Source organism: Marmota flaviventris, chromosome 6 (assembly GCF_047511675.1).
Source record: "Marmota flaviventris isolate mMarFla1 chromosome 6, mMarFla1.hap1, whole genome shotgun sequence".
NCBI classification, from domain to species: domain Eukaryota; kingdom Metazoa; phylum Chordata; class Mammalia; order Rodentia; family Sciuridae; genus Marmota; species Marmota flaviventris.
Window position 1 is genome coordinate 119143517 of NC_092503.1, and position 14024 is coordinate 119157540.

General features: G+C 50.2%; 1 long non-coding RNA gene across 1 annotated transcript; it reads right to left on the bottom strand.

Moving 5' to 3' along the window:
• Positions 1-11851: 11851 nt before the first annotated feature.
• On the bottom strand, positions 11852-13815 carry LOC139706044 (uncharacterized). Its single transcript, XR_011707759.1, has 2 exons — positions 13398-13815; positions 11852-11963 (listed from the first exon to the last, which is right to left on the bottom strand). It is a non-coding gene; the product is annotated as an uncharacterized lncRNA (long non-coding RNA).
• Positions 13816-14024: the final 209 nt, after the last annotated feature.

Sequence of the window (14024 nt, forward strand, 5' to 3'; positions counted from 1 at the left end):
CTCCCTGGGAGGCTAAGGTGAGTCAGTCTCTTGTCACCTCTGGGTTCTAGCCAGAGGAGAGAATACTGGAGTACAAAGCACTTTTTTTCTCAGAGGCTTATGATGGAAAAACTAGGGTATGAACAGGCTGCTGCTGGATTCAGGCTCTGCATACCCAAACCATTGGAACTCAGGATCAGACTCAAAAGATTTTTCCCTGGATTAATCTCTGAATAAAGGGCATTTCTAAATATCTTAGTAGGGAGCCAATTAAGCCCCAAACCCCACCCCACCCAATTCACTGACAGTGGATGGCAGCCAGCCACCCTCTTCCCCTCCAGATCCTTCCCCCATACCCTTACCCTATGACACCCTATCTAGTCCTTATTAACAGCCTGGGATAGCACCTGTCTACCCCTGGATTTTGCCAGGGTCAGCCGATCCCATCGATTTTCTACATTTCTCAGCACCCCAGGCCCCTCTGGCTAAGCCCACCGACTCTGGGCAAGAACATGCCTTAGTCCATTCTCAGTATCATACAGTCTCCTTTCTGCCTCTGGCCCAAAGCCCTTCATGCAGTAATTTATTCAAGATGCTCAAGGCTGCCCCCAAAGAAGCAGCCCCAGCAAACTTGCTTCATAGAAGCTAACCCTCAAGCTGACCTTAGACTTGAAAGTACAGGATCCCCACTCCCAAAGTATCTCACAATATCAACACCTTGACAGGGGCACCCAATTGTTTGCCTTCCATTTGGGGCCCAAACCCCGCCTCTCTGGGCCACAATTTCCACCCCAACATACTCTAAGGCGATGACCCTGCGATGCCTCCCCTACACTCAGGTATTTGCAAGCCCTGTTCTTAGTTCAGGCTTCCATCAGGGCCTTGCTTTGGGACCCTCAGCCACTAAAAACAGAGACCCCCCCCCCCGCAGCAATGGCTGAAGGCACAAAAGGCACAGCCCACCTCCTCTCACTGTGAGGCCAAAAGGGCCCCCAGCCTACAAGCTCGGGGCTCCCTGCATCTTTCCCAGCCCCAGAAAGCATCCCCGCTTCCTCCCGCACTCCCTCCCGCGCTCCCTCCGTTGACCCTTCTGGTGATCTGGACGGTCTCAGCCCTCAGGGAGGGAGAGGCGGCTCTTCGGGGCTCGGTACCCGCCCCGCAAACCCTGTGGCAGGATGCAGGCAGCCGTTGGGGACGGCGGTTGCTGGGACCTCCGCGAGTGGGGGGGCAGCGGGCGGGGCCCCGGGTGAGGAGCGAGCAGCCCTCGCGCCCCGCCCCGCCCCGCCCCGCCCTGCACCTGCGCGAGGGCCACTCTGCTCAAGATCCCGGGGCGTGGTGGGCTGCGCACCTTGGCGTCCTGTCCCCAGACTCCAGGGCTGGGGCAGGGAAGCGACTTAGCGGTTTCCTGAGACATCCCTGATTTCAAATATCCTGTCCTGTTGCCAGCTTTTGTGGCCTCTCTGTGTTTCTTCTCTAAGGAGTCCCCAGTTCAGCTGGGTCAGAGTGATTGAGGCTTACTGTGGAAAGTCTCAGCTAATTCAAAAACCTTGACCCGCTCGATTGTTCCTAGGGTCAAAAACGTCTTTGGGGAGGTCCCATAGACATTACTTCCAAAGTCCTTTGGTGTGAAGGAATGGGCAGTGTCTGGCCTAGGACTTTGCACAGATGGCAGGGTGGGGGGTGGGGGGGTAGGGGACCCCAGACTTACTATTTTCATTTCAGCTGTTTAGACAGAAGCCCTATGGGGAAGTTTTGAACACCTGTAAGTCCCACTTTTGTCCTCATCCCTCGGTTCCACCCCATCCACCAGGAAATGGGTGGGTCTTTGCTTCTTTCCCGGGCCCCTCCAACCCCAGGGACCCAGTAGGGCGCCACTGGGAGTCCCATGTCTCCTGCCCGTCTGCCCTTCCCCACTCATTTCCCAGTGTAGCTGAGGAAAACAGGTGAAAATGAAATAAAAGAAAGAAGGAAATAGAGCGCAGAGGCCGCTCCACAGCAACCGTAGGTTTATTTGGGACAAACCTGCAGATGGGGCCCAGTGGAGACTGGAACTGGTCTTCTGCTTACAGCCTAGGGAAGGTACAGGGGAGTGGGATAATTTTTGTGGTTAAGCCGTTGCTAGGGGGTTGTCAAGGACGGGTCGGTCCTTGTGTAGATTACTGTTCCATGTCAAACAAGGCATTTCTCAAGACTCAGTCCCAGATAACAATTCCCTTTCTTGTGTTATGATGGAACCCTGTCTGGGTTTTGAGTGAGGCTGAGTCAGAGTTACTGTGGGGTGACTGTTGTTCTAAGGTGAAGGATATGTTTCAAAATGGCGTTGCCTAGGTCAAGTTCTCCCTAACAAGAGGGTAGACACACAGTAACCTGTGGGAAGCGAAGTAAATCAGCTGGTCGTGACTGGGGCCCACCTCTGCCACCTCCCCCAGCCCCAAAGCCTCCCTTTGAGAAAATGGAAGACCAGTGAATTGACTTATTTCTGAAGGTGAATGAAAAGTGACTCTGAAATGATAGCATTTGATTAAACTGTTAAAATAGCAAGTTTTTAACAATCCACGTTTTCCTCCATGACCCCAATCCATCTACTTGCCCAGCCTCCCTGGCTCCCAATTCATCTAGGACAACTATTATTTTCACAGAAAGCCATGGTAAATTGTAAGGAAATGGACTCAGAAAGAGGGAGGGAATGAGGGGGGACCAATCAGGTTGAATTGGTGCTTGTACTTCCCAGAAGCGGAAGTTGAAAGACCTACCTTTAAAACGCAGATGTCCATTGTGATAGTCTGCCAGGGAAAGAAGTGGAAAGGGGTGAAGAAAACAAGGTGGAGAACTCTTTACTGGGTCTGTGACAATAGGTGTGGGTGGCTCCACTTAGCAGGTGAGGGAGAGTCCCCTCAGAGCCAGAGGAGGTGCACCTTGGCACCTGGCTGAGAGGTGGCGGCACTGCTGCGAGGAGGCCTGGTGGAAGGGGCATATCTGGTTGGGGCTCTGGTTTTCACCTCAGCTGGTTATTTGAATGTAAACCAAACAGCAGTGGGGAACAGGGAAGGGAGGCCAGGGAAATCCACATTCTCCCAGCTTCTAGTCTCAGAAGAGCTGATGGGAGCCCATTTCAGATCTATTAACTCATATACCTAAATGGGAGTGTCCTTTGAAACCTCGGTGGCTCTTGGAAAGGGGCTGAGGCTGGGGCCTTTTAGGAGGGCTAAGCAAGCATCAGTACTGGATAACCAGGCTTGGAGAGTGGGCATGGCCAGGCTACCCTAGGATCCAGGGAGCTCTTGCAACTCACTGGGACTCCCCTAGAGGCCTGAGCCTGCCTCCTAAGGGAAGGTACAGGGAGGTATACTTGCAGGGTGGGCTTGCTTTTTGGGATCTCACCCCCTTGGCATTAAGAGCAGAGGGCACAATTCCAGTGGTGCTTCTAGAAGCTGTTGACCAGGGGCTGGAACTTGTGGAAGCTTCCAAGAGTCTGTATCTTGTCATTTCTTAATGTTTCTACTTTGGTCAATGCCTCTGTTTCCCTGTAGTTAAAACCCTTAAAGCAGAAAGGAGGGCGGGGAGCAGGAAGACCTTGCAATCAACAACTGATCTTGAAGGGAGCCCAGATCCTCCCCAAGGCAATGAGAGATTGGATCCCTGACGCTGAGGTACAAAGAAGCAACGGAGGGTTGGAGAAGCAGAGGCCAAGACAGGGCAGCCTGGGTATAAGGACAGAAAGTTCTTGTGGATATGAGGCAGGTGGGAGAGGGGCAGGCCCTGCATCTCACCAGAGAAACTCAGGAACTGAGTGTGGATGCCACAAGATTTGGGGAGGGCATGAAGGGTCTGGCAAGGGTGCAGCCAGGTCGCAGTGGAGCATGGTTAGCTTCATCTGTTGATTTATCTGATCTTCGGACAGCCTCACCTCCCCAGCTAGACTACTGTGAGGCCCTCGCTCAGCAGACAGAGCTCCGTCATATTTTCTGTCTCCAGTAGCATTTAGCTCGGTGTCTGGCATACTCTGTTGAACTTTATTTAAAGCATTTAATTTACTTTAAATGGTATATTTACAAGTTCATTCTTCCAGATCTCAGTTTATGCTTTTTTGTTTCCATGCCATTTTAGAAGGATTCTTCCAGAACTTCTGTTGGCTAAGGGAGTTGATCTCACAGTGCTTTAAACTTCCTTCCAGAATTGTCAGGAAATAGGACTTGCTGACTTAGTGGGCTATTGAATTGATTTAGAATAAACCTCATGTCATAAGATGTACATGTGCACTTTGGAAGTGTTATCCAAATGAAAGATGGTAGGATGTCTTAGATTATTCTTGGCCACAATCTGGAAGAAAGAGGCAAGGTTGCTGAAAGGGGAGGAAAGTGTCCCCCAAAGCAGAATCAAAGAGTTTTGCCAGAAGTTTACAGCTGGGGTGTGGAAATCACAGAGAAATCTGAGCCACCTCTTAAATTGAGGCCAATTGAAGACACTTTTCTAGGGTCAGGCTTTGCCTCTCCTGAAACATATCTTCTACCCCATCCCAGCCTCCACCCTGCCCCAGATGTGCTGTCTGTCAAGAAGCAGCAAATCTAGGGCTCTTCACACTGCTGGATCTCACAGCATTGGAAGCACCTGAACATGATGATTTCATGGTAATGATCCAAATTGCTCTCCTAGAGATAGTCTTGCCTCGAGGTGGCTGTTAGGAACATTACTTCCTAATTTAAGAAGCTCAATGTAGAGGGCTTTGGGGGTTTTCAAAAAGAGGGACCTGTACTCACATCTTGATAAATTGTAAAATGTCTCTCCCCTCCATTTCCCGGGCCCACACCTTTCTCCCTTCTTTCTACCAGTGCAACCTCTGGCATTTAAGCCAAAGAATAACTCCCCCCGCCCCCCCGAGAAAAAGGAGTGTCCCCTAATGTTAAACAGACACACACAGGCCAATTGCACTGGTGTGTCTCTTCAGGGGGATGGAGTCATAAAAGGGTCACATGGTATGCAATTTGAAGGGGGATGGGGGCTGTGGTTGAAATGGGAACATATGTCGAACTTTGCCCTGAGGGGACTGTGCTGGCTTTCTGCTGGTCTGCCAGGTGGCACCCCTGAGCGCTGCGTGGAGCACCCTCACCAGCCTTGGGACTGACTTAGAAGTTGTACCTTTCGAGAAGTTAATTTTTTAGAGACCAGACCCCGAAAGTAGTGTTTCAACATGAGTTTGTCTACAAGGTTGAGTGCAGGTTGTACCCCCATTCCTACACTTGGGGGTGCTCTGTGAAGTGTCGCTGAGCCAGGAATGCCCCCCCACATTCCTTGGTCTCCTCTTTCCACACCTGCCTGGACCCTCCTCTTTACTCTGAGACAGCTGGATGGCAGGACGGAGGCTGGAGCCTGTCTAGTCCAACCCCCTTATTTTACAGATGAGGAAACTGAGGCCCAGAGAGGGATTCTGCCCCTGAGTCCTGCAACCTCTACACCTTTCTCTCTGTCTGCACCCTGAGGCCTTCCACCCTAGAGGCCCCGAGCCCCATTCCTATCCCACTCCATGTCGCCCTGCATTACTCTTTTCAGGATATTTTTGAGTAAGTAGCCTGCCCCCATCTTCTAATTGGCATGGCAAAGGCATCTCTTCTGCTCACTATCCTCCACCCACCACCGTGCGTGCTGTAATTCCAGCCCCCTTCTAGATCCTTCCATTGATCACAAACTCAGCATGTGCTGATGTCTCCCTGACCACCACCTACCCACAAACTAGGATACGACAAAGGTCACCACAAAGGTCACACTGCAGCAACAGGCCTGGGAGAACAATCAGCGATTTACACTAGAGTGGTACTGGACAAAAATCCTCTTCTAGTTGAATAATGACAGGAGAGACAACTTTGCCACTGTTTTGCTTTCCCCTTAATCAGGATAGAAAGATTCAGTGAAAATGTTACATCCAAGGTTCAGGAGCATCATTCAAATCTTTCCTAATCCATCGCCGCCCTCATTTGAGAAGCCAGCATTTTGTTAAAAACAGGGTGGCTGTGCGTGACACTTGACAGCACAGTAATTGGTCGTGGGCAGATGTCACTTGGCAAACAAATGCTTGCATGTTTGTGCATGTGAGGTGGCACTAAGTGGAACATTGTAGTCTAGAAGCGATCCACTTTTGCCCCTTCACTTTACAAATGAGGAAGCTGACACCCAGTCAGAGGAAGGGCTTTGCCCAGGGCTGCTGACTTGTAGCAGAACCAGGACTAGAAAGCAAGTCTGGTGACTCTCAGGCAGGAGCCACCAGCACCCCCACCCTCTGCCCAAGGTAGAAGCACAGGAGGTTGATGAAGCACCTTGGAGTTCTTCCTACCACTTCCAGATCCTCACAATCTGGACCAGCCACATCTGGGGAAGTCCTGCTACACTGAGGGATCCCTCATCACCTGCTGGCCACCGCCAGAGAACCCTGGGCCCCAGAAAGCGAGAACCCTTTTCCAGAGCAGGGTCTGCAAGCCCACACACCCTCACGGAGGGCAGGCCTGGATATCCTGAATCTCTGATGTCACCCTTCAGTTCCCAGCACTGACGCTGCCCCAGTCAGCCAACAGGTGGCCCTGGAAGCCATCCCCCCAGCTGCTGGGTTAGTCACTGAGGATCTGAGGTGTTGACAGAGAAAGATAAAGACCAGGAAACTGTTTCTAACATAGTTGGCCCAGAGCAGAGAGTAAATCGCCAGAAATGGCCTGGAAGAGGCTATAAAAAGAAAATAAAACAGGATGGTAATTTATGATGTGCAGTAAAAAGATCTGGGGAAGTGGAGCGGCCATCAAAGGTTCATTTCCTTCTGCTCAGTGGTATTTAACCATGCTGAGCGGCTGCCTTCCTAGCCTGGTAACCCCTGAATCTTGGAGAGCCCTCTTGACCCCACATCAAGGTGGAGAAGTAAAGGAAGGCTACCTTCTGGGCCCCAGACAGTCCCTGCAACATGGACTCCCCCCTCTGCAAAAGCACCTGCTGTCCTGGCCCCCACACCCCCAAACCCTGATAAAATCCGTTTCCATTGCAGAGCGCCTCAGAGCCGTGCAGCGCTGTGCCACAACAGCCTTACTGAAACTGTGACGGGCCTGCTAAGGCAGTTATTAGGGGACTGGCTCAAGGTCACACAGCTAGTCAGTGGCAAATCCAAGACCTAGACCCAGGACTACCTATTTCAAGATCAAAGTCTTTCTCAAACCCACCCCATTAACCTTGGTAAGACCAAAAGATTTTGAAATTCAATGTGCGTGTGAAGACCATCCTCCACTTCCACCCTCCTCACCACCTAAAAAACCCAGAGGCTGAAGCCCAGGTCCAGAAGAGGAACCCCACTTTAACTGGCCCAGAGAGCTATGAGGTGGACAGGGGCAGCCCCAGAGGGAGGCCAGTGAGCTCCCTGGGTTCAGATCCTCTAGGCTGTGATCAGGCGGGCTGCCTCTCTGCCTCTCCTGTTCCCCATCAATGCGCGTCAGACATAAGTCATCAGGTTGACAGGGCCCACGGGCTGCCTCTGCTCTAAGAAGCCCAGCTGGGTCTCACACAGATGGCCAAGTACCTCCTGAACCTCAGCTAGCCTCCAGGCTTGAATTGCTCCTGATGGTCAGATGCATGGGGGAGCTCCTCTTGTCCCTCTTCCCTCCTAATCTACTAAGTTGAAAGGTGAAAACAGGTAGCAACTGATGGATGTCCCTGTCACATCCTTCCAATCCAGCTCCGGAATGTGCCTAAATGTGGAGACAGGTGCCCCAGAAGCTGGGAAGCTGTGGACTTCCTCACATTCTTGCGGCTCTTTCTTGAGTTGACTTGAGGGACTTCCTAGGGCACTGACATTTTGCAACTTGGTAAGGAGGAAGTCAAGGGTCCAGAGATGAGGGGTCTGCGCTGGATAGTTCTACCAGACTTTATTTACCATGTGCCCTCAGAGAAGTCACCTCTCTGAAACCCAGTGGCTGCTTCTTTGCCATCTCCAAGTATCCTTGGAAAGTGCCAATGGAGGTGACAGGAGTGAGTAAATCTTCAACACCTCTGAGTTGTAGGCACTCACTATAAGTATCATCGGCTGAGCAGAGCAGTCACCAACAGGCCCCTCCCAGCTGCCATCAGTTCTGAGGCCTGTGGCTGCCACCTCCTCTCCCCCACCCCCAACTTCAAGAGCCTGACTGCTCTCGTTGCAAAGCAGGCCTAAAACTCAGAGTAGACAAATGCAGCTCCACATCAGGCCAAAGGGCCACTGACCTGAACAGCCCAAGACCACCCTGGGTCCCACAGGTACTTTCCCTGTGATTCCTCAGAAGGAGGAGGAAGCCCCTGGCTCAGGAGTCTGCTCTGCTCCCTGAAATCCAGACTGCCCCGATTTCCACTTATGTTTTAGCATAAAGACCCCAGGATCCTCCCAAAGGGGCCTAGCCATTGTCCTCTCTTAATTGAGACCACTCAGTCCAGTAGTTGGCAGGTGCCTTGAGCCCCTGAAGACCCTTCTGGTTACCAGGCTCCCAGCAGCTGTCCCAAGCCTGCCTCCAGTATTAACTAACATCTGTCCCAAGAACTCAGCTTTTTCTGCTTGGCTGGTCTCCTTGATTTAACCCAAGGTGCCCCTTGGATCAGGTGACACTTGAGGAGACAATTCCTTATCAGCTGTGTTAGTCAACTTTTCATCTCTGTGACCAAAATACCTGACACGAACAACTTGGAGGAGGAAGGTTTATCTTGGCTCGTGGTTTCAGAGGTTTCAGTCCATGGCTGGCTGGCCCCATTACTGTGGTCCTGGGGAGGGGCAGAACATCAAGGCGGAAAGGCGTGGCCAAGGAGAGCCGCTTAGCTCCTGGAGGCTGGGAAGCAGAAACAGAGAGGAAAGAGCCAGGGCCAGACCCAGTCCCCAGAGGCATGCCCCAGTGACCTAATTCCTCCCCACGCCCAGTCTGCCTTCAGTTACCACCCCGCAGCCCATTCAAATGATTAACCCATCAAATGGATGAGGCAAGAGCTGTCGTCATCCAATCATTTCCTAAAAGCCCCACCTCTGAATATTTTTGCATTATCTTTAAAACATGAAACTGTGGAACATCACAGATCCAAACCGTAACCTCTACCCGGAACACAGGTTTCCCATGGTGGTTTTCCGGGGGTGTGAATGCCACCATGGGGGTCTTGGGCCACAGCCTCCCCTTGCTCCCAGGACACCCAGACCCTCTCCTTCTGGACTCTGCCCTAGCCAACCAATCTCTAAAAATTGCTTTTCTTTCCTTTCTCTCACTCTGCAACAACTTTCCAACCATAAAGCTTCTTTATTCCTTGAGTGGGTTGACATAAGCTAGAGAACAGGAGTAAAGGAATCAAGTTTTGAAGTGATTTACACAGGACTTTGGTGATTGAGAGAACTTCTCAGAAGAATAATATTCTGCAGGGTGACAGTCTCTCTGGGAAAGTCCCGCCACATTCACCAACACCAGAGAACGTGCACCAAGTCTGTCCCTCCCACCTCCTCTTTAAAAACACAGTCAGGGTTTGTGTGATGGAGAATCCACTCCAGCCCTGTTATGCAAACTTCTGCAGAGCCGCGCCATAAAGAACCCCAAACCACCTCCTTGGCTTGGGCCTGTCTTCCCAAACTCTCAGAGAAGGACCGAGGCTTCTGTGGGCCTGGATGCAGAAAGAAGCTGTCTGGGGCCCCTGCCAGCCTGGCTCTTTGGTGACCTGTCAAGTCACCCAGTCTTTTGCATGCCCCTGAATTGAAGTTCTACAAACAGGACATCCTCAGTACTTTCCCACCTGGCTCTGGGTTCCTGCGGGCTCCCAGAATTGGATGGCTTCGGAGATCTACTGTGGCTTTTTAAGTCAGGGTTAGTTCTCACCACTTATCAACACAGGAAAATTGTGGCCTTTCCTCCTCTATTCTGATCCAAGGACCCCACTCCTGTTTCTCCGACGGTTGACTGCTGCAAAGACCAGCTGCTCAAAATCCAGCCAAGCTGGACAGTTCCTCAAGTACTCGTCCCGTGCTGTGGCACAGAAGCGCCATGTGCTTGGGTCAGGCGCTCCCACTCCCAGTTCCTGTCCTCCTGGAGCTTACAACCTGGTAAGGGACCACACAGCCTGATAAGGGAGTGGTAGGAATCCTGCCCACCACATGCTCCGAAGACCAATGGGCAAAAATCCTGCTGCTCAGATCAGGAGGCGGATCTCTGCAAACTCTGCGAACCCTTCTCTCCAGCCAGAGAAGAAAGGCCAAGTTCAGCTTAGGCTAGATCTGATTGCGGATTCTTGATTAGCAGGGCCTGAGTTATTGAGTCTTTCTCCCCACATTGACAGTGCCAGAGGGGGGGGGAGCTCCCTGGAGCCCAAGAGCCCAGCAGGACTGTCTGCCTTTCTTTCCAGAGCCCACTTAGCTCCCCACCCAACCCCCGCCACCTCCCTCTGTTTGTGTTCGGCTGACGTTTCTATTGACGTATTGATCTCTGCTAGCCACTAGCCGAGGAGCGATTCTGCTGAACACGCTCACTGCTTGTCTGGGACCAGCAGGCCAGGCTACGGTAGGGGCCCAGAGACAGTGGTGTGGAGTCTGGGGCTAGGGTGGGGAGGGGAGCCTGGAGTCAAGGTAGAGATTTTGATGGGAAACAGAGGAATAACTATCTACTGAAGGGATCACATTGGACAGAGCAGGTCCCTTTGATCATGTGGCTGTGGCCTCCATGGCTACCCTTGGAGCTGGGGACATGGCAAGGCACTGAGGTGCCATTGGCCTGGCATCTTTTTACTCTGCTCTGGGACTGACTGGACACGGATCAATCTCCCACCTACACGGGGTGGCTTTGTTCTCCATCCATGGTTAAGAGGAGCAAAATAACTTGGGAATGTGCCGCGTCCGGCTAACGGAGCCGAGTCCGGCGAGGGACGTCGGGGTTAAAAATACACAGGACACCAAGGTTCTTCATCCAGGAGGGGGCATGTGTGCGCGCGCTTTATTGCCAGATTTGTTCCCCTCATATATCTTTTTAACAGCTGCGGGAAATTACTCAAAAGTGAGGAGGGAAGAGTAATAATTGTGTCCTTGGGTTACCGTCACGTCACCATCCCCTATCAGGAGGCTCGAACAGGTCAAGATGTTCCCGAGACACATATGTGCGAGGCAGATAAACAGGGAACCGCAAGCCTGAGTCATGGCCTTGTGAGCTGGCCACATTGACATGCATAACAAAGAACTGGGGGTTGAGTCCCCAGGGGCCAGGGCGGGCCTGCTATCAGCAAGTCCCCCATTTTTGTTTTTTGCATGTCAATGGGAATCAAGTAGCCCCTGTCTTAGGTCGTCCACCGCCCTTGCATTGTTTACCCGTCTCTGGGGAGGCCCCATTCCCCTGGCTTAGGTTGCAGTGCAAGCGTGGAAGTTGCCCGTCACTGGGTACTACAAGATCAGCTCTTGTCCTACGTAAACGGACACTTTTCAGTAAGGATGTCATGGCCAGCAGGACACAACTGCAGATCCCAGTCATCATCTTTGCCAGTGGGATAGCTATGACCAGGGAGCTTTCTGAACGTAAGGGTCTGGGATGACGGCACCAAGTCGGCAGGGTAATTAGGGACCTGGGCAAAAGCAGGCATGCATAGGAGGGCTCGGGTATTGGCTCCTGTCCAGTTACATTTCATCTCCGGATGGGTCGTAAGTACACCTCGTGGGCGGAGTCGTCCATCTCCAGGCGTTGGTAGTGAACCTGTATTGGCTTGGAGGTTAAAATGTTAATCTGGTCCTTAATGAATTGAGTTATCCTATTTGCAACACAAGGTCCCTAATAGTGCCAGATAGGGTCTGCACATCTATAAGCTGCTGAGATAGACGGCGATAAGAATGTATAGCCGTACCCAGTCCAGTTGTAGAACACAAATGATATAAATAAATCTCCAACATGTTTTTTCTTTTGAGCCTAAAATTACCATACAACTTTAGAACACCAGCTTGATACAATGTTCTTTTGAAGCTTCTACCTTACAGACTTGTATACCTGGAAGATATGAACACATTAACAGCACCATAATTACATTGATGATTTTTATTAACCAAGGTTGTTGTTTAACCATAGTTGTATAATTTTTAATTCCTTCAAGATTACTTGCTCAAAAAACTTACATATATAACCAACATACACAGACCTTCTTTATCACTTGCTTAAACCCTCTTATTTACTTAATCACATAGACTCTCTTATCCAGAAACACATTTTCCCTCTATTAAATCCATACCTAGAACCTTCTAATTTCTCTTTCCCATCTGTTAATTCCTTCTTTATTCACATTTTGAACCAATCCGTGTAAATTTCTGAATTTAGGCAAATTATTCCATTTCAATAAGAGATATTTTGTTATTTGCACAATTAATCACATCTGTTTACTATTTCATGAAAACATGAACAATGTTTAAGTGTATAGAATTATATTGTTGTAGGGACAGACAAGGCAAGGCACCTAAGATAGCACCAAAGATAGGGAAACAGTCTTATTTGGTTGCAGATTCAGAGGACACAGCCTCTGCCATAATCAATTAACCCCCTGAACCCCAAGTTTAGGTAGTTTCAGAATTTTGCACCCAGCATGTAAGGGGAGGGACTCAGAAGTTCACAGTCTGCAGAAGTTCACAAAAAGCAGGTTTTTTTTCTTTTTTTTTTTTCTCTGTTCTGGGCAAGTTAACCCTTCAAGGACACCTGGGAAGGGGAGAGCTTTTTCTTCCCTTTCTTTCCTCCCCCTGCCAGCTGTTACCATGGAGACCAGTTGGTAACTTCCTTATCTTAGAAATGTAGTCAGCACTATGAAGCCCAGCTCAAGGCCAGAGGCCTTGTTTACATATTTTTGTGAAAAACTAGTAAGGAGGTGTCTAGCTTTTGGAGTGCTGATTTTTTCCAGACAGTAGCCAAGTAAAACAGGGCAACACGAAAATAGGAAGTTTATCTACATTAAACTTTTTTGTAGGGATTTTTTTTTTTTTTCTGATAGTCCTAACACCAGCCATGGTGAATATTTCTGGAGAAGGCCAGTTAAGACTTTTCTGTGGGCCTGGGTAGGGAGGGGGAAGACGGGAATGAATATCCTAAAAAGCCTATAAGGGACTTTAATCCTTAGTAACCTGTTTTCAGTGATGACAAAGCAACTATAAAGGCCTTTTTTTTTTTTTTTTTAAGAGAGAGAGAGAGAATTTTTAATATTTATTTTTTAGTTTTTGGCGGACACAACAGCCCTGCGAAGCTGTTGCCAAATTAAATCCCAATCATTGTTATTGAGAAAGCCTCCTGTCAGAAACCAAGGACAAGCCTGGGCTATAACTTCAAAGAATTTGGTTGCAGTCTTAGTTTTTATTACCCATGGTACGTACCCTGTCTCTTTAAATTACCTTTAAACCAATCCTCCCCCTTCTACCTTTTAGAAGGTGAGCCCCGTCCGCTTACCCCTACTTTCCGGATCTCGGTGGGAACCTCCAGATGCCCATCCAGCTAACGGAGCCGAGTCCAGCGAGGGACGTCGGGGTTAAAAATACACAGGACACCAAGGTTCTTCATCCAGGAGGGGGCATGTGCGCGCGCGCTTTATTGCCAGATTTGTTCCCCTTATATATCTTTTTAACAGCTGCGGGAAATTACTCAAAAGTGAGGAGGGAAGAGTAATAATTGCATCCTTGGGTTACCGTCACGTCACCATCCCCTATCAGGAGGCTCGAACAGGTCAAGATGTTCCCTAGACACATATGTTCGAGGCAGATAAACAGGGAACCGCAAGCCTGAGTCATGGCCTTGTGAGCTGGCCACATTGACATGCATAACAAAGAACTGGGGGTTGAGTCCCCAGGGGCCAGGGCGGGCCTGCTATCAGCAGGAATGTGCTTTGAAAAGTAGCAAATGCTAAAGAAATGACGGTCTTTAACTAAAGGCGACACTCAACTGAAGGCAGGGGACAAACCAAACTTCTTCTTGACTTGTCATGGCTGCCTTGAAACATGGTTCCTTTTCTGGTTGCCGCTAGTTCTAGACACCTGCTCTCCGGCCCGGCCCTCAACACTGCATTTTTTCTTCACTAGA